The following is an 18872-nucleotide window of genomic DNA, read 5'->3' as shown; positions in this document are numbered from 1 at the left end:
ACCCTGGATTGGCAACAGCGAACAGCTCTATTAAGGACACGCCTCACTAAGCTACTTCTGGGAATGGATACCACCCTGGATTGGCAACATTATGCCTGCTGAGTTCACCTACCCTAACGTTGAGGTAACCCACCAGGTAACTGACCGTCATGGAAATGTTGTGCAGATCTAGCCACAGCTTCAGAGCCTCTAGACAGAGGGTACAGGGCCTCACACTGCACTGCTTTTTGAGGAGTATCATACAGTGATAATTTTGTCTATCCGGACCTTAACTTATGTACCCCTGATTGAGGAAAGAAAAAGAGAACTTGATAGCCAGATAGTGCAGCTCTAGAAGGTCGATTATGTGATGCTGCTCTACTGGAGATGCTAAACTTCGTCTTGGAGAACTACACAGCCCAGAGATGGGAGATGCGATGCCAAGAGGTTGAAATTGGACAACTGTTCTGCCTATAACATACCAGAGCACAGTCAAGATGTTGGTGATTATATAAAATAAACAAAGAGAATGGAAGTTGCTCAAAACACAAGGAAGGCGAAGGGGAGTATATGCCACCTCACATCCTACCAAAGTAAAGACCCAAAACACAAAAAGGTATGGTGGCTATGCAGTGCTTTTAACATCAGTGTTATAGGTACAAATCACTGATATCTAAATTACCAAGATTCTGGCATGGATAGGGGTAAACACAGGAGAAGAAGACAGACCATTCTTTTGGAGGAGGAAGCCACACTCACATAATATGACATGCTTCATCATAGGCAACCACACTGGTAGGACAATGCCACCAGGGCGGACTCAACCTCCTAGTGGACCTGATAGAGGGAGTTCTTAGATAAGATAATTACCTGGCTCTATAACACTGATATAAAAAGCACTGCACACCCACCATACCTTTTTGTGAACTGGGCCTTTACTTGAGAGAACGTGTGGTGGCATATACCCACCCCTCCTTGTGTTTTGAGTTATTAGTACAGCATTTAATACTGAGAGAGGCTTCCACTGACACAATACTGAGCACTGTTTCCATCTACTAACTGCAATCCACTGGAGGGTTTAACATTTGACAACAAGGAGGTATCATCTCTCTTGGCGGCACCCTGACTCTTAGGAAACACCACCTTGAAACAATCACCCAACTGGGCGATTGGGATCCATTAATAGAAATCAAAAGGTCCCAGGTAAGGGCTGATCCATTGGGCAGTCATGACGGAGTACCTGTACAGCAAAGTAGCCCCAAAACTAGGATTTTCCTAGACAAGAATTAATTTAGAAGAGATTGAGTACTCATTGCTTGGAAGTGCACCGAGACTGGCTTATCCTAATAATAAAAATGGCCAAAAAACAGATGACCTAGTGATCCAAATTAAGACAAGTGGGATCAATCTAAAGGCAGATCTAACCACACAGGTGTTCAAGAAAAAACTTGAGGAAGTCAATAAAAATACAACAGAAAGTAGGGACTTCATTACACAGCCCAAGATCTCAAAGTTCCAGAAGGAATTAAATAAATGTTCCCACAAGTCGGAATACCCATAGTTAAAGAAGGATTATGTGGCAAGATCTGCTACAACTCCAAACTCTTCCTCTGAAAGCAGTGTCTCCTCAGAAGAGGAGTATCAATCAGGGGCACAACAGGAAAGAGGGAGAAGATGGAACCAACGAGGATTCTTGGCCCTTAAGTACCATTTGGTAATTCCCTGCAAGGTGACAACATGTGGGGCTGGCCCCCCAACTCATTCATACATCCCCAGAACATGCCCTGGTTTTATCCTAATCATTCTTTTTCAGAGAAGGGCCGAGAGAGAGGCACAGACAAGAGAAAGGGAATCTTGTGGCAAGGTGGGGAAACACAACAGGGGACTATACTCTAGAAGGAAGCAACCCAGAGCACAAGCAGGTCTTGAACAAAAATGAGGACATCACTATCAATAACAATGAACGCGCCCTCACTAACACAGAATAGAAAGTCCGCATCAAAGTGCTAGGCTTCATACCCATACCTAAAGTCAATATCTTCAAACTGAGTTCCTTCAGAAGGTAAGGCTTAAAATGTTCTTTTATGAACACCTCTGTTTAGAACAGACTAACACCATTAATGGATTGCACCCAAAGTCTACCTTCAGCCCCCTTTGGAATGCCACCACAAGTGTTGGCATTCAATAAGGCAGTGAATAGGGGTTTTGACTCCCTGAATAAAACCATCATGAACATTTTGTAACACCTCAAAGGAGGAAATGATGGTCCTAAAAAAACCCTGGCCAGTGATGAATCACCAGTGATAAAACCAGCCAATTCCTTTAAGAAAAATGGGCTGCATTCAAAAGAAGAAAAAACAAATCTTTATTGCAAAGCAATTACAAACAGGATGGTCTGCTGACCCCAGCAGGCCACCATACCTGTGATGGCTGTCGTTCCTAAAAGGTTGCAAGCTGCAACCTACCTCATTAATATTCATGAGGCAGATATATTTGCGACCAAGTAGGAATGACTAATTACAAGTTGTACGTTTTCTTGCATTAGTAATTGCGATTTACTAATTGCAATTTGGTAACAATCAGGACCTGGAAATCACAGGTCCTACTTTTTATACATCTGGCCCTAAATATATATAAAGAAAGAATAATGTTACAACTGATGACAAGAGATGTGAATTCATGTCTTTTGCATTATTAATGATTAACTTTCTCTAAATATGACGGAGATGTTCTATATCTATATGTGTTTATGTTATGTTTAGAGTAAAAAACATTATTATAGAACTAATGCAGACCTTTGGTATGTTTTTCATTTTGAAATAAGATTTATTAAATTGATAAAATTCTGCTCCCCTATTGTGTGGAACTTCATGCCACACTAAGGGGCAGATTTAAGAGCCACTAGTGCCATCTTTGCGTCGCCATACGGTTATTTATTTGACACTCAAGTCACACTAAAGTGGCATTTAAAGTGGCTCCATATTTACAAAGTGGCTCAATGCATGCATTGCACCACTTTATAAACCCTTGCACCACATTATGCCTGAGCCAGTCATAATGTATACATGTGTGGCGTTCCCACATTGGGGGGGGCAAAAAATGGCACAAGGAAATCTAAACGATTTCCTTTGGGACATTTTCTTGGCACTTTTAACGCCTGCTGAGAGCAGGCGTTAAAAGGGGTCATACCATTATTTATAATGGGCCCCTATGTACTCTTCAGGCGTAGCACCAGAATGTTGGTACTACTCCCAGCAGAGTACATCAGTAGCATCAAAAAATGACACTGTTGCCCCCTACCTTGCGCCAGGGTGCGCCTTATTTTAAATACTGCACACACATGGTGGCGGTAGGGGGGGTACTAAGGGGTGCAAAGAAAGTGGCACTGCACTGGTGCAGCGCCACTTTCCTTAAATCTGCCCCTAAGTTGCCTATGAGTGCAGATGCCACCCATGACTGGCAAGATTAGGCTGCTGAGTTCATCTGGCTGTCAGGATATCCTGTGTGGATCCAGCCACAGCCACAGAGCCTCTAGAGAGAGGGCAGGCGACCCCACACTGTCTTGCTTGTTGCAGTAACACATGGTGATCATCTTGTCCATTTGGCCCTGATCCCACCTGCCTCTGATGGAGAGCAGAAAGGACTTGAAAACCAGATAGTGTGCAGCTCGAGAAGGTTGATATGGTGAGACTGCTCCACGACAGACAAGAGGCCTCTGAATTAAACTTTGCCACTGCCACCTCCCCAGCTCAGAGATTACGCTGCCACAAATTAGGATAGCATTAACCATCCACCACTGAAGGTCCAAGGCTGCCTCTTCTGATATACAAATGTCTTCCAAAAGGCACCTCCAATGTTGGGACAGCTGAAGGTGAAGATTTCACTTCAAAAATCAGCATTTGTCAATGGACCTGGGGAACCAGCAGGATGCAGGAAACTAAGAAGCTTCAGAACCACCCAAGAAAAAAACATGATACGAGCCCAAAACATGGGGTTCATAGCCTCAATGTCTTAGGTTTGCTGTGGAGGTGAAAAGGCACTGTGTGGTCCCTATAAAAGAGATCCTCTGCATGGCTGATCCTTGGGTTTCTTTTGGTTCATTAAAATTGCCAGTTCCAGGTGGTCAAATATTAACTATGGTAAGCCCATCTTCAGCAGCTACTTATTGAGGCATGCATTCCTGACCTGAGAAAATGAACACCAACAATCAACATCACGTTTGTGTAAAGACATGGAGATTAGGTGAGGCGGAAGTGCAGGATGGTAAACTGGAACTGCTCTGACCACATGATAGGAAACTGCAGAATCAGAACATGAAAGTAAGCATCCTGCAAGTCTAAGGAGACCATCCAGACTCTGGGATTCAAGGCCACCTGGACCTGCTCCAACGTCACCATCTTGAACTTGTCCTTCCTGAGGAAGGCACTCAGAAGGCTGAGTTACGATATTAGCCTCAAAACCCTGTGCTTCTTGGGGCCTACTAATTATCAGGAGTAGCATCCTGTGCCCCTCTCAACCTCAGGTACCACTTCGATCGCACCTTAAGCAAGTAGTGTATGAACTTCTCTGGCAAGACTGGCTACATGCACTGCTGATGGTTGACCACAAGCTGGTGGAATATCTAGTGTGGCAGACACAAAGGTGAATGTTGACCCTGACAGCCCTTAGGGTGATCTTCCCCCAACTTTTTGCCAGCCTCCTTCCATTTTCTGACCTTGTTTTTTGCTGGTTTCAGGACTCTGTGGAATTTGCACTTTATCAATGCTAACCAGTGCTAAAGTGCTCGTGCTCTCTCCCCTAATTCATAGTAACATTGGCCTAATCCCATTTGGCATTATTAATTTACTTATACGTCCCTAGTAAAGTGCACTACTTGTTCCCAGGCCTGAGGATTAAATGCTACTAGTGGGCCTAAAGCACTCATTGAGCCACCACTCCAGTAGTCCCTAAACATTGCTCGGGCCTGCCATTACAGAGCCTGTGTGTGCAGTTTTATTTCCACTTTGACTTGGCATTTACAAACCTTTGGCAAGCCTTAAAACTACCCTTTTACTATACATGTCACCCCTAAGGTAGTCTCTAGGTCGTCCATAGGGCAGGGTGTGGGTAAGTGAAAAGTAGGGTATTTGTACATTTAAGTTTTGCCTGTCCGGGTAGTGAAAAACTCCCAAATGTGTTTTTCACTACTGTGAGGCTTACCCCTCTCATAGGTTAGCATTGGGAATTCCTTAATACACTTTTAAGCTGTAATTCCTGATTGAGAAGAAGTAGCTATATCAAGCTTCATATCATCCTGGGACTGGTTTCAGGATATCACCCCTCATCAGCCACGCTAGCTTGAATTCAGTGGCACGGTGAGCAAGGGACCCACATCTGGGCATACCCCAGCCACTTAGGGCGAATTAACAACACAAAAGGATGATGGATGGAGTGCCAAAACTTTTCAAACACTCATCCTCAGTCACAGATCTGGGTTATATCTATCTTTCTTTTGCTCACCGGGCCACCCCAGTTTGGATCCAGTCATATCCAAATCAGTCTTGACCCTACTCCCCATGGGAACAATGCAGCCTGAACTGCCAGGCCAGGTCCTCCCTGGACTGGAAACATACATCCTGGGACCGGTTTCAATGTATCATCCATCATCAGCCAGGATAGCTTGAATTCAGTGGCACAGTGAGCAAGGGACCAATGGCTGGGCATACCCTGACCACTTAGGGTGACTTTAGCATAGCAACACTATTATGGATTAAACCCAGATCTGTGACACAGGGTGAGTGTTTGAAATGTTTTAATGCTGCTTAAATGACTGCTACTCTGTTGGTGTTCTGTGCGAGCCACTCACCTGAATTCCAGGCGTTCCGATGGGGCGATGACAATTCCCCAATCCCGGTGAGGACTAACATGACCGCGATGAAGAGTACATTGCCCTCTCACAAGTCCTCAAGGGGAAGGGGTGCTTGGGAAAAGAAAAAGAGAAAATACCAGCTTCTGCTTCGTTTACTGCAGAATCGGACTGCTGGACCCTGGACTGCGTGTCAATGTGGTTGTCAGGACTTCTGATTTCCCAAAATACTGCAGTTTTGGTTTTTAGGATTCTCGGCTGCAAAAGAATTACTTCATTAATACATTGATTTTGCATAAACTATTGCCAAATGCCAGTTATTGTTCACACATTTCTATAAGGCTGAACAAGTCTCTTCCTCTTTTTCCAATACTTTCAGTGTCTCTGAAGCAATGTCCAAACTAAAAAACAATCAACTTGACTAAAGAGCTTCTCTGTGCTCTGGCGTAATCTCTCGCCAATAATAGTTTTGATAAACTTGCTCTGTTTCCGATCTCCTAATTCTCAGGGGAGAGGTTGTTACAGGAAATACATCTTTCCTTAATGTTTTTTAGCAGTATCTTGGATTCCCACCCAAATGATAAATCACACTAGTTCTTATTGTCATAAATTATTTAAAAGACAAATGAAGTTACTTGCTTGAAAATTTGAGAAGAACCAAAACTGGGTTTTTTCACCTTTCTTATTTTCTCTCATTTACAGATAATACGGGATGGTAGGCAGAAGACGGAAGAGGAGAGTCGGGACTCCACAGGAAGCTGACCGGAGGGCAAGGATCGCTGGAACTCGACTGGAGGTTGTCCGGAAAATGAGAAATGCTGGAACTTGACTTGAAGCTGGTCGGAGAACGAGGAACACTGGAACTCGACTGGAGGCAGGTTGAAGGACAAAGAACTTGACTTGTCTGGAAACAGGTGAGCAGAGCAATATGTAAGAAGCCAAGCAAGGCCTCAGACTCACAAGCATCCTTAAATAAGCAAATATACACATGTGCTTTTTGGCAGTTGATTGCTTGTTAAGGAAATGAGCAATTATCCTCCTGATTGTGGCACATGTTCAATACATATCACATTGTGAAGAGCACATTTTTGGCAGATATAGTTGGCACACGTTTAGCAGGTGGAATACAATGTGTATAATCAACAAGCATTGGTTATAATAAATGAGACATTTAACAAGCACTGGTTATTGCAAACTTGATATTCAAGAATGTAATGAATATACCCAAATAAGTCTGAATGTGGCTAGCAACAGCACCTTACTGTAATCGAGCTCTTGGATTAGCTAGCGTACCCACAACAGTTGGACTGCTTCCCTTGCTGCGCAGCCATGCTGCCTGCTGTGCCCCAGCTTGGGTGAGAAGGACTGGACCTGTATCACTTGAACCCAGAGTGACTGCAAGGGCTTGCTGGCTTGCTTCCTGTTTTCTGAAATCTCATAGACACAAAATACTTCCAACAATCCTACTATAGCTGTGGACTCTGCCAATTATGAGTTCTGCCTGCCAAGTGGTTCCAACCCAGTCCTGGGCACTTGGAAGTGAGTTTTCCTGTTGATCCGGCAAAGAACCACACATCGACCGCGATGCACCGATCGGCACTGACATCTCCTTTCACAGTTGATGCTTCAGTACCATATTGTCTCTGCTGCGAGGATCGAGGACACCGCATCATCGTTGATGACAGTGTGCTGCTGCTCTGGGAATTGGAGCACTGTATTGCTGACTGTATGACACATCACACACTCTGCGTGGCCCAGAATCGATGGATCGCCTTCATCCTCTGGGACGACACCTGTGCATTGCTTCACTGCTTTCTTCAGCGCAGAACTAGAACCAACGCATTGACATTGTTGTCCCGATCAGAACCGACGCATCACAAGGACCAGAGTACTCTTGCTCAGCAGGACCTGCGTGGGTCCTTTAGCTGTTCTGCGCTCAACAGTGGTCGGCCTGAACTTTTGAGTTTAACTTGGTTTATTGCAACCAGATAGCTCTGGCTGGTGCTTTCTGCTTCTAAACACTACAATTTCATTTGATTTAAAAAATGTATATCTCAATCTTCTATTTATTTGAGTTTTGTCGTTTTGTTCTTAAAAATACACCTTATTGTTCTAACCTAGTGTGGAGTATTTTTGTGGCGACTTCTCTGTGTTATTACTTGTGTGTTGCACAAATACTTTATACATTGCCTCCTACGTTAAGCCTGAATGCTCAGTGCCAAGATAACAGAGGTTGAGCGCAAGATAATTTAGGGTGTGTTGTGCCTTACTCTGACTAGCACTGTGGTCTTTACTTGGACAGGGTGCATACCTCTGCCAACTACAGACCCAATTTCTAACAGAGAGGGCATAAGCAAACAGAACTGGTCCTGCACACCAGCAAGGTAGGTAAAATAAGATTCAGCCTCCTACTGATCCCATATGTGTCTCAGAGAGAACACTAGTCAGTGGCTGCAGCTGGTGAGGAAGAGGTTGAGGATTGCTACATCTGCTGGTGGACATGGACTCTGTCACAACTCCTCCCTAAAGAACCACCAAAAAGTCAGATGGTCTGCTGGACAGGTTTTGGGGACCTTCGGTAGGCAAGGCTGCCTGGAACTTTTGATAATATTGGAGGAATTGAAGCGTGAGGAAAGGTAGCTCCAAGAAACCGGCTGTAGCCCGGCCATCCTTAAAACTCTCAAGCAACAAATTCATTTGGGCTCCAAAGAGCTTGGCTCCATTAGATGGCTTTTCCATCAATGATGCGTACAATTCTCCAGAAATCTCAGTAGCAAGCATCCAAGCATTGTGTCTAACAACAACACTGGTGCTCATAGAGTGGCTGACAGTGACATTGTGGCAGTTCCCAGGGGTCAAGAATCAGGTTAGGTGACAGGCACACAGGGGCTAGAAGAGCTGAAAAACTGGACTACGGAAGCATAGACAGGTGGGAATAACAGAAGGTTAACTTTCTGGAAATGCACGCATACTCACTACCTGGGTTAGGGTGATTTCCAGGACAAGACTGGAAGAGCCCTGTTTAGACTCCAGGGGACCTTAGCTTTGTGTCTGGCAATGAGTTGTGTGGTTGCATTGGCTTTCCTGATCATCAATATAGTTTGCGTTAGTTTTGCGTCCCACACTATTTGTTGTTTTCTCAGTCTCAGTTTCTTTGGTCTTTTTGGTAGTCCTAGGCTTAAATTGCCTCTGTGATGTTTGTCTCTTGTACCCCTTTCTTGAAGAGTGTTACTTGTGTTATCTGTGTGTGTCCAGCAGTCTTCGGGGCATAGCATCATCCACTGCTGGAACTAGTATGAATTGTTTCATTTTCTACGTGGATTTTACTTACAGCAGGTATCTGCACGGACCTTCTGCCCTGTGTCTTTCAGTTGGTCAGATCTACCCAAGATCCATACCATCAAGGAGGAATAGGGCCAACCCTAGAAACAGAAAGTCTTGGAGAATGACCTCCAATTCTGGATTTTTCTCTTACTCTCATCACTCTGCTCCTCAATACAGAGTCTCAGGGACAGTAGAGGCTTACAGCAGGTCTGCAATATCGAAACCAGACACCTTGTGAGATGATGAACCTATTTTGCACTCTCATAAATAGGCACTCCAGGCCTCCTCAGTTATTCTACAAATTATTAACGGTTGCTTATTTTATTTGATATACCATATCAAACTACCCTCCAAAATTCACTACTGTCATTTGTATCAATGGCAACCAATATTGAATCCACCAAATTAAATTCCGGTTTCTCATTCTGAAGTAGGCTCCTGTACCTCTATATTGCTCATAATTTTCCATTTCTCCCGGATCATTCAATCTCTTTAAATTACAATACATTTTCCCTAAACTCATGGCACTGCCTATCAAAACAGTCATTTTGATAGTATAATTCTCTTTCTGGATATCCTGAACCCCACCTGATTTCAACTCAATCTTCAGATAAGCCCCTGCCTCTTGTACTATTTTAGAATACCCTTACGGTATTATCAATTCTAACTCTATATCTGCGTACTTATATACATAGTTTTGAAACTGATTTGTGCATAGTTGAAGTTAAGGGGGAAGAACTAAGGGGCATATTTATACTCTGTTTGCACCGGATTTGTGTCTTTTGTTTTACACAAATCCAGCGCAAACTTAACTCCATATTTATATTTTGGCGGCTAGACATGTCTAGCGCCAAAATATTGGAGGTAAAGTAATTATTTGCCTGTGGAAAACTAGCTTGCATCAATGAGATGCAAGGTAGGCGTTCCTGGGCAAAAAATAACTCAAAGGCCCAGGCGCTTTATTTGTCCTCCTGTGCAAAAATCACGCACGGGAGGGAGGCGGGCCTACATAACGGCACTAAGCTCGCTTAGCGCCATTATTTAATGTCTGGGTCAGGGAAGGCGTTAGGGTATCTGTGGGCCTATTTCCATGGTGGAACACCATGGATTAAGCCCACAGGTGCCTGCCCCAGGGACACCCCCACCCACACCAGAGGGACAGCGGAGGATGGGGGACCCCATCCCAGGTAAGTAGAGGTAAGTACAGGTAAGTAAATTATTATTTTTTCTAAAGTGCCATAGGGGGGCCTAACTTGGGCCTCCCTACACGGCATTGTGCCCAATGGCCATGCTCAAGGGACTTAAGTCCCCTTAGCATGGCAACTGGGCTGGGGGAATGACTCCTGTCTTTACTGAGACAGGTGTCATGTCCCAGGGGGTTGTGCATCTAACAATGGCGCTAGTCAGGTTAGAGTCATTATTTTGACTCTAACCTGATTAGCACCATTCTTTCACGCACAACCTCCAGTTTTCCCTACCCGGTTAGCATCATGTAGTTTGGCGCTAACCGGGCCTTAGCGCTGGCTTGCGTCATTCCTTAAATATGGCGCCCGGCTGGCGTCCTGGAATGGTGCTAGCCGGCACTATACTTTTTGACACAAACCTGCGTTAACGCTGGTTTGCGTCAAAAAGTATAAATATGGGCCTTATTGCTTTGCCAATATAAACTTTACGTACATTTTTGTTCATAATGGACAGTGATAATTTCCTTCTCATTTTAAAATTTTAATATACATGTATTTATTTGATCAAGTATTTGATCGTTAAGAAATGATAATAAAGATAAATTTAAATAAATCTGTAAAAACAATCATTATTAAAAACCACAAAAAAATAATAACCATACTTTAAAATACAGCCCAATCCCCAACTAACCACTAACAGTAGCAGCAAGCCTAGATCAAAACTAACATATAGTAATTTTGCAATAAGTGAAATGGAGCGAATTCGCCATGCATATAACAAACAGCGTGAAATTGCAAATATAAGCCATTCTATTGTATCAGATTTAAAAATTAAATAAAAAAATACAAATGGCCTCTATTGGGCCTGTAATCAATAGCAGCTTACATACTGGAACAACCTATTTATAGCCTCGGCAAAAAAAAGGAATGTTCCAGAGATTTAAGTGAAGCATTATATACCGGACAAGAATAGGATACCGCATTTGCTTTCCAACTTGGTTTTGTAAGTAGTAAGCCATGGGTTCAGAACATAATCCCAGTACCTTTCTTTTAATATGACTACTAAACCTCATACCATGTTTTGTGGGTAAATAATTTAAGCTCCTCCTTACTCTGTGGACTTTGTACACTGGGCAATGCCTTAATTATATCATCCTTTCGTTTTATGCCATCTGATGTTATACAATGACCTGAATGCTCAGCAGAATTTGTTAATAACATACATTTTTCTAGTAACCCCGTCATGCCGTGATCACTTAAAATTGATAACACTCTTTCCAAAATACAATTGTGTTAATCAATGGATCTGAAAATTTTGTCCTGCACAGCTTATACCCTAAGAACGTCTTTAAACAAGCAATTCATCATTTTCTGAAAAACAGTAGCGCTGGACGCTAATCCGAATGGTAAACCCCAGTATTTAAATGCTCCAAAAGGAGTCACAAATGTAGTGAGTAATTACGATTCCTTCTTCAAAGGCACCTGATAGAATGATGCCTTGAGGTCAATATTACTAAAATACTTCACTCCACCTAGGGTTGTTAATACCTCTTGTATCTTAGGTACCGGATGACAGTCCACAACTATATTGTTATTTAAAGAATGCACATCGGCACATGAGCGGGTATTACCATCTTCCTTTTTTGCTACAGCTACAGCACTCACCCATTCTGCCGCATTTACTGATTCAATTATTCCATCCGCACATGGTTTATCCATGTGTTTTCCTAATCCTCTCCTTTTTATAAAGGTACATTGTGTACTTTGTATGTCACCAGCACAGCTTTATGTTTTAAAACAATTTCGTGTTCACATTTTTTTTACAAGACCACTCTTATCAGCAAACACTTGGGGATATTTGTTCAATATATCATCCACTTTTTCATACTTTTGCTCCACCAACATAATAGGAACTCTAGTACCCGGCCTTAACACAATCCCCAATCTTCCTTGATCAATCCACCCCATAATATCTTTGCCTTTCACAGCTACATAAATCTTGGGTCAAATCATTCTGTCACTAATGTGTAATTTATCTTCAAAACACCATAAGGTTTCAAACTCGGAGTCTCCATAGGCCACTGCTTTAATGTCAGTTCTATTGAGTTTCATGTTTTTCCAAAAGGCCTTACACATTTCTTTGGACAAGATAGTCACAGGTGAACCGGAATCAACCATAACTTCTAAACTAACATCACCAAACCTCACATTGCAGTACGGCCCATTTTTTCTAGCAGCGTCATCCGCATCCTGGTTCACATCCACTGTCAAAATAGTAGTTGTTGTAATGTTTCCAATTTCCTGTTGACACACAACTTACTTTAACATCGTTTTTCAAACACTTTCATAAAGTGACCCACTTTATTGCATTATTTTCCTTGTACTGGGCACTTTACTCTATTTCCCATATGATAACGTGAACCACATCTAAAACATGTTCCACTGTGTAACACAAAACTGTTGCTTTTACCTTCCTCTTTTATGTTTTTTTTAACTACATTTACGTTCATACTTTGTGGTTTGTCACACCCACCAGCATCTTCCAATAATTTCACAGATGGAACAGAACATTCAATTCCCTTCGCAGTTTTTATTGTTACTTCCAATGTAGGATTGTACAGCATAATATATGCTCTTGAACTTTCTTAATGTAACAATTGAATACAATTTTGGTCTCTAATATATTGATCAACTGCATTATCAAACATGCAAGTACTGGCTAATATTCGAAGAGCAGCTACATATTGGTCAATAGATGATCCAGCATTCTGCTTGTGAGAATAAAAGTTAAAACGCTCTAGAACAATACTAGGTTCCTCCGAAAAATGTTGCACCAGTCGTTTCTCAGCTTCAATTAAAACACTGCATACCACGGCAGTATCCCCTGAGGCACTAGGAAGTCCTATCTCAGGTAAATGGTCGAACACTTTCTGGCACTCATTACCTAAGCAATTCAATAATAAAGCAAACTTCCTCACTAGAGGATAGCCTTCAGCCTCAATGTTAATCAAATAGTTTTGAAATGCTTGAAACCATCTTTTCCACTCTAATATAGGTTTCCCTGGATTAACTAGAAAACATGGAGGTTGCTGTACATGTCCACTATTGGCCATGATGGCTTCTCAATATTAAAGGAGTATAAAACAAAAATTCTTGCAGACAGAAGCTAACAAATGTTGAAATGTTATATTCTTTGCTCAATATATGATACAACCGTATGCTCCATAGTCAAAATTTAAGAAGATGGCTGGACACTTGCATGGAGTTGTTGCTTAGTGACACAGGATGCTTTTGTAAATGTCACAGACGGTGCTGACGCGTCTGGACGCTAGGACACTAAAGTAAAAGTCACGGCCGGTGCTACCTGACACATCTAGACACTTGCCTGGAGTACGCATGTTACAGCCGGTGCTGCTTGACACGTCTGGACACTTGCCTGGAGCACCCACATCACCTCCACTTCATTAAAGTAGAAATGCAGAATCCTTTACCGTTCCTCCAAAGCCGTTGGACTGTACCATCGTCTTTGTGAGGAACCTGTTTGAGCCCCTAAACCCGATCAGAGGCACAACTAAAAATGGATTTAATCTTTGATAATAATTGCATCGAAGAATGAGAACAGTATAGGAATCCTCCTAAGCCACAGGCTGTGGTTTAGTTATTTTGTAGCCTCAAAAAAACAGACACCTTGCTGAAGTTGGCCCCTGATCTGATATCCTTATTGGGGCTGAGTCCAGAACCAGCACCACTGGACCGTGGGTTGAGCCATGCGTCGCACTAATAGAAGGGCCTGAGATAAGGTGTTGAGGGTTGGCCTGAAACTGACAGAGGGCCAGACTAAGGCCAAAAGAGATCAGTTGGTGCTGGGCAAGAACCTGCCAACAGAGGTCCCGCTGAGGGCCATGATGGCACGTGACAGAGACCCCAAAACATCCAAAATAATAGCAGTGTTGCCTCCTTAAAGGCCTCAATCTGCTGTGGAGTCAAAAATGGCCCAGGGAATGTGGGGCATATCTGTATGTATGGCATGTATGTATGTATGTATGTATGTATGGAGGTATTTGTAGAGCGCATTCCGGCCCGGGGGCATCGAAGCGCTGACTAAGGGAGAGTGGCAATGTCAAAGAAAGAAATCAGACAATTATCGAGGAAACAGCCAAGTCTTGACCCATTTCCTAAAGATCAGATAGTTATGCTCTTTCCTCAGCTCCAGCGGAAGAGAATTCCAAGTCCTCGCAGCCGCTATAGTGAAGGCTTTATCCCCCCACTTCACCTTCTTAGTGCGTGGCACCTGGATGTGAAAGGTTTTGGCCGACCGCAGCAACCGTGTGGGTCGGTGCCAATGAAGTTTAGTAGTAAGATACCTGGGCCCAATCCCGTGCACGGCTTTATGGGAAATACAGAGCGCCTTAAAGGATATCCGTTGGGCTATTGGAAGCCAATGAAGATTTTTAAGGCTTTCTTTAGCAGAGGCAGATCGTGGCAGATTCAGAATTAGTCTAGCAGCTGTGTTCTGTATCAGCTGCAGTCTTTTAAGAGATTTTTTTATCCAAGTTAAGCAGAAGGGCATTACCATAGTCCAATCTGGATCCGACCAACGCCAAAGTAGCCGTCACTCTCCATTCTTTAGTTAGAAAAGGGAAAATTTTCTTCAGCTTCCTCAACGTCCACAAGCAGGTTTTTACAGTCAGATTAACTTGCGGTTGGAAAGACAAATGATCGTCGAAAAGAAATCCTAGGTTTCTGGATGTGGAACCCGGTAGGGGCAGAGTGCCGCACTCTTTAGGCCACCAACTAGGGGACCATAGTGCTTTACTTGTCCCAAAACAGAGAACTTCTGTCTTCTCACAGTTCAATTTCAGCCAGTTGGCCTTCATCCAACTGCTTACCGCTGACATACAGGTGTTAAACCGAGCCGCGACTATCTCCCCATCATTGTTGATAGGAATAATAATCTGCGTGTCGTCTGTATATAAGGTGGGGGTGAAACCAAAAGAACGTATGTATAAGTTCTGCCAGAGGGGCCACATAAACATTAAACAAAGTGGGGCTAAGTGAGGATCCCTGAGGGACCCCACAGGGCAGAAGGTAGGCCGGGGACCTAAAGTCTCCGTAACTTACGGTAGACCACCTGTCCGTGAGGAAGGACTCGAGCAGCTTCAGAGCCTGGTCCCTGATCCCCATATAATGTAGGCATTCTAACAGGATGTGGGGGGCAATGGTGTCAAATGCCGCAGAAAGGTCTAGTAGAACCAGCACAACACCCTGTCCCTCATCAACCAACCTCCGAATATTATCAGATGAGGAGATGAGGGCCGATTCCGTGCTATGGAATTTCCTAAATTCATGTTGAGACGTATCAAAACCCTCTGAAACTGACAGAAAATTGACCAGTTCTTTGTTGATAAATTTCTCTGCTTCAATCTCAGAATCTGGTCTAAATTAGCTGACAATTAAATTGGACAACAACATCAGAGCCAGAGCTTTCAAGTGCCCCACCTATCAGAATCCCAATCAACCAGCACCAGCACCAGGTAAATGAATACACTCAGACAAATCTGTGCCATCTCTGCATACCCTGCCAAGTGGGGACTTGGCTGCAGACCAGGGAACACTTAACATTACTGTTATTTGACTTGCCAGTAGCTTTTGACACAGTCACTAGCCCAAAGGTTAAATCATACTGGAACAAACCACTTCAATTGGTAACATCTCTTTTTAAAGGCAAGCCTCAAATTGTCTTGATACCACCATTCAAATTGTGACCCTGCATCACTTCAGTAGTGCTTGCTGTAGCTCAAATATCAAGACTATACTCTTCAACATTTCCTCAGCACACCTTCTTGTACCTTAGCTGCTACAATTATTCTCATGACATGCAGATTATCCTTGAACATGCACAGGTCAACACTTCAATACTCTGCAAATGCCTACCAACAATAGTTGCTAAGAAATCACCTCAAATTCAACTTCCAAGAAAGTGAAGTACTCATCTGCGGCTCATTGAATAGCTATAACCCTATATCACTTTGTACCTGGGAACTAGGGCATCCACATACCAAATCAACCAGTCATAAAACCTGAAGTGATTATGGACTCCAAACTCTCACTTCAATCCCAAGTGAAAAAATTAACAACAGACATATTTTACACAATGTACCTTTGACAGTGGCTTTACCACTATCTGGGGCTCTCACACAGGATTTAAGCATCCACAGTGAAATCAACTCTGGATTATGAAAATGTATCTATATTGGACTATGTATCAGTCTCACTGCGACACTACAAAGAAAACTACATACTGCAACTAGACAAGTCACCAATTGCTACAGATGGGAAACTACCCCCTGCCCTCTAAAAACTACAATGGCTACAAGTAGTTAGAAGAATATCTTTTGAGGCAAGCCACAGGCTTGGAGCCAACTTCTTACAATCGGAATTTAGACAATACAACCAAAAGAGAAACATGAAATCAAGAAAGGCCCCATTCCTGATAATTCTTTAAGTAGGACAGGCAGTAGTTGTTGTAAATACCGACATGCAAATTATGGTGTAAACTGCCAAAGAATATCCAATCGAATATCCAACCGACATGCAAATTATGGTGTAAACTGCCAAAGAATATCCAATCTGGTAACAATCACTTTCAGATCAGAATAGACAAACTGTTGTAGTTTTTCCCATAGTCAGGCTTTAACAGCCTTAAAGCCACAACCCTGCTTAGTCTGCCATTTCTGTATATGTTGCTAAAGCAACGTATCCTTACACTTCTTTCACTCTAAACATGCAAATGTCACGCTTAGGTACAGAGCACACTCTGGATAGCTCAAATGCTACCAATACTCAACAATAATATTGATACCACCACCAATATCAAATACATGTGCCTTTGAATCAGAAGTGTTGGACCCTGGTGTACAACATGCTTCACAACCTCAACAAGAGTTTGGAAGGTCATATGAAATGCTCCAGTCCAATACAATGTATATTACAAAGGTTCCCCATAACCAATCTGCACCTAAACTGGTGCAGATGCGGGATCCCAAAGTAATGGTTCAATCCACAGGATACAATGTAGCTAGTACTCTCATATATTCCTCAATGACAGACGGGCAATTTTAATTAGCATTTCAGCAGATCCAGCTGCCCGAAGTCCGCTCTTGAACCTACTCACCTCACCAAAGATTGTGAGGGAAAAATTCACCATCCTTGCCTCAACTTACTTATGGGCTTGGGGGATATGCTCACAACCAGCCACAGCCATCCTCACACCTACTCCCACAAATGCCATCCTGGGTCAATACACCCACAATCATACATCCATACAACCAACATCAAATGGCTACAAGCAAACCATTATATCTACCAATAATCTACTGTGCCAAGACACCAAGGCCCATATTTATACTTTTTTAGCACTGCTTTTGTGTCATTTTTTGATGTCAAAGCAGCGCAAACTTACAAAATACAATTATATTTTGTACATTTGCGCTGCTTTTGCGTAAAAAAAATATGCAAATGCAGTGCTAAAAAAGTTTAAATATGGGCCCAAATATCATACTTCAACACATTAAATGTTATATGCCAACAAACCCATTTTCATATTTAAAAAGAACACACACTATTATATGCCAATACACCAATGCCATGTTCACACAACGAAACTCATAAACCAGACCCAAAATATACCACAACACAACTAGAACTGTATTTTAATTCAACCAGCATCATACTCCAACACATTCATCATCATTCAACCACTCAACCACCATCATGGGCCACCACACTCACTGCTCATTCAAACATTATATACCACTACATCCACCTTCATAAGACAACACACTCACCATCAAATGCCAACGCACCCAACTTGGTATGTTCCCACAAGCAACATCACATTACGCAAACACACACACTATCACATATCAACACAACCAGTTTCATAGTTCACCACAACTCATTATACAAGAACATGCTCACCATCACTTGGCAACATATCTATCATTATACATCCACACAACAAACATTATATGCTACATACTAACCATCATGCATCTCCATTCATCAAATACAAATCTCCCGTCAACATGAAATAGACCTGTTCAGAATGGTACGACTTGCATGGATCCCAGAATACCCTGCATACCTCAAACATTGGCTAAAATAATTTATTTTCCTCACATTTCTGTGAAGGAAAATGTTCGCATCACTGGAGATTCACAAAATTCCCAACACCCAAGGTTCCTACGCTTCTCTGCATAAAACTGTGCCACAGCTGTGAAAAGCCAGAAAAACAATGCAGAGACATCAAACTGTCACCATGATAACTGACCCATTTTGCCAATGTGATATGTAATTCTTTGCACTCTGGGAAAACAACAAAGGAAAGCGGTGCGCAAGGTATGGGGCAATCCATTGTAGAACAGCATTCCAGTAGCAGAACAAGAAGGACTCATTTGTGTGAACAGTGCTTTTGATGTCATTGTATACGGCAAGCAAGGTGACAAAGATGAGATCCAGTTAATCCAGTTTTGTAACCA

Source organism: Pleurodeles waltl, chromosome 10, assembly GCF_031143425.1.
Source record: "Pleurodeles waltl isolate 20211129_DDA chromosome 10, aPleWal1.hap1.20221129, whole genome shotgun sequence".
In the NCBI taxonomy this organism is placed as follows: domain Eukaryota; kingdom Metazoa; phylum Chordata; class Amphibia; order Caudata; family Salamandridae; genus Pleurodeles; species Pleurodeles waltl.
Note: the sequence above shows the minus strand (reverse complement) of the source record.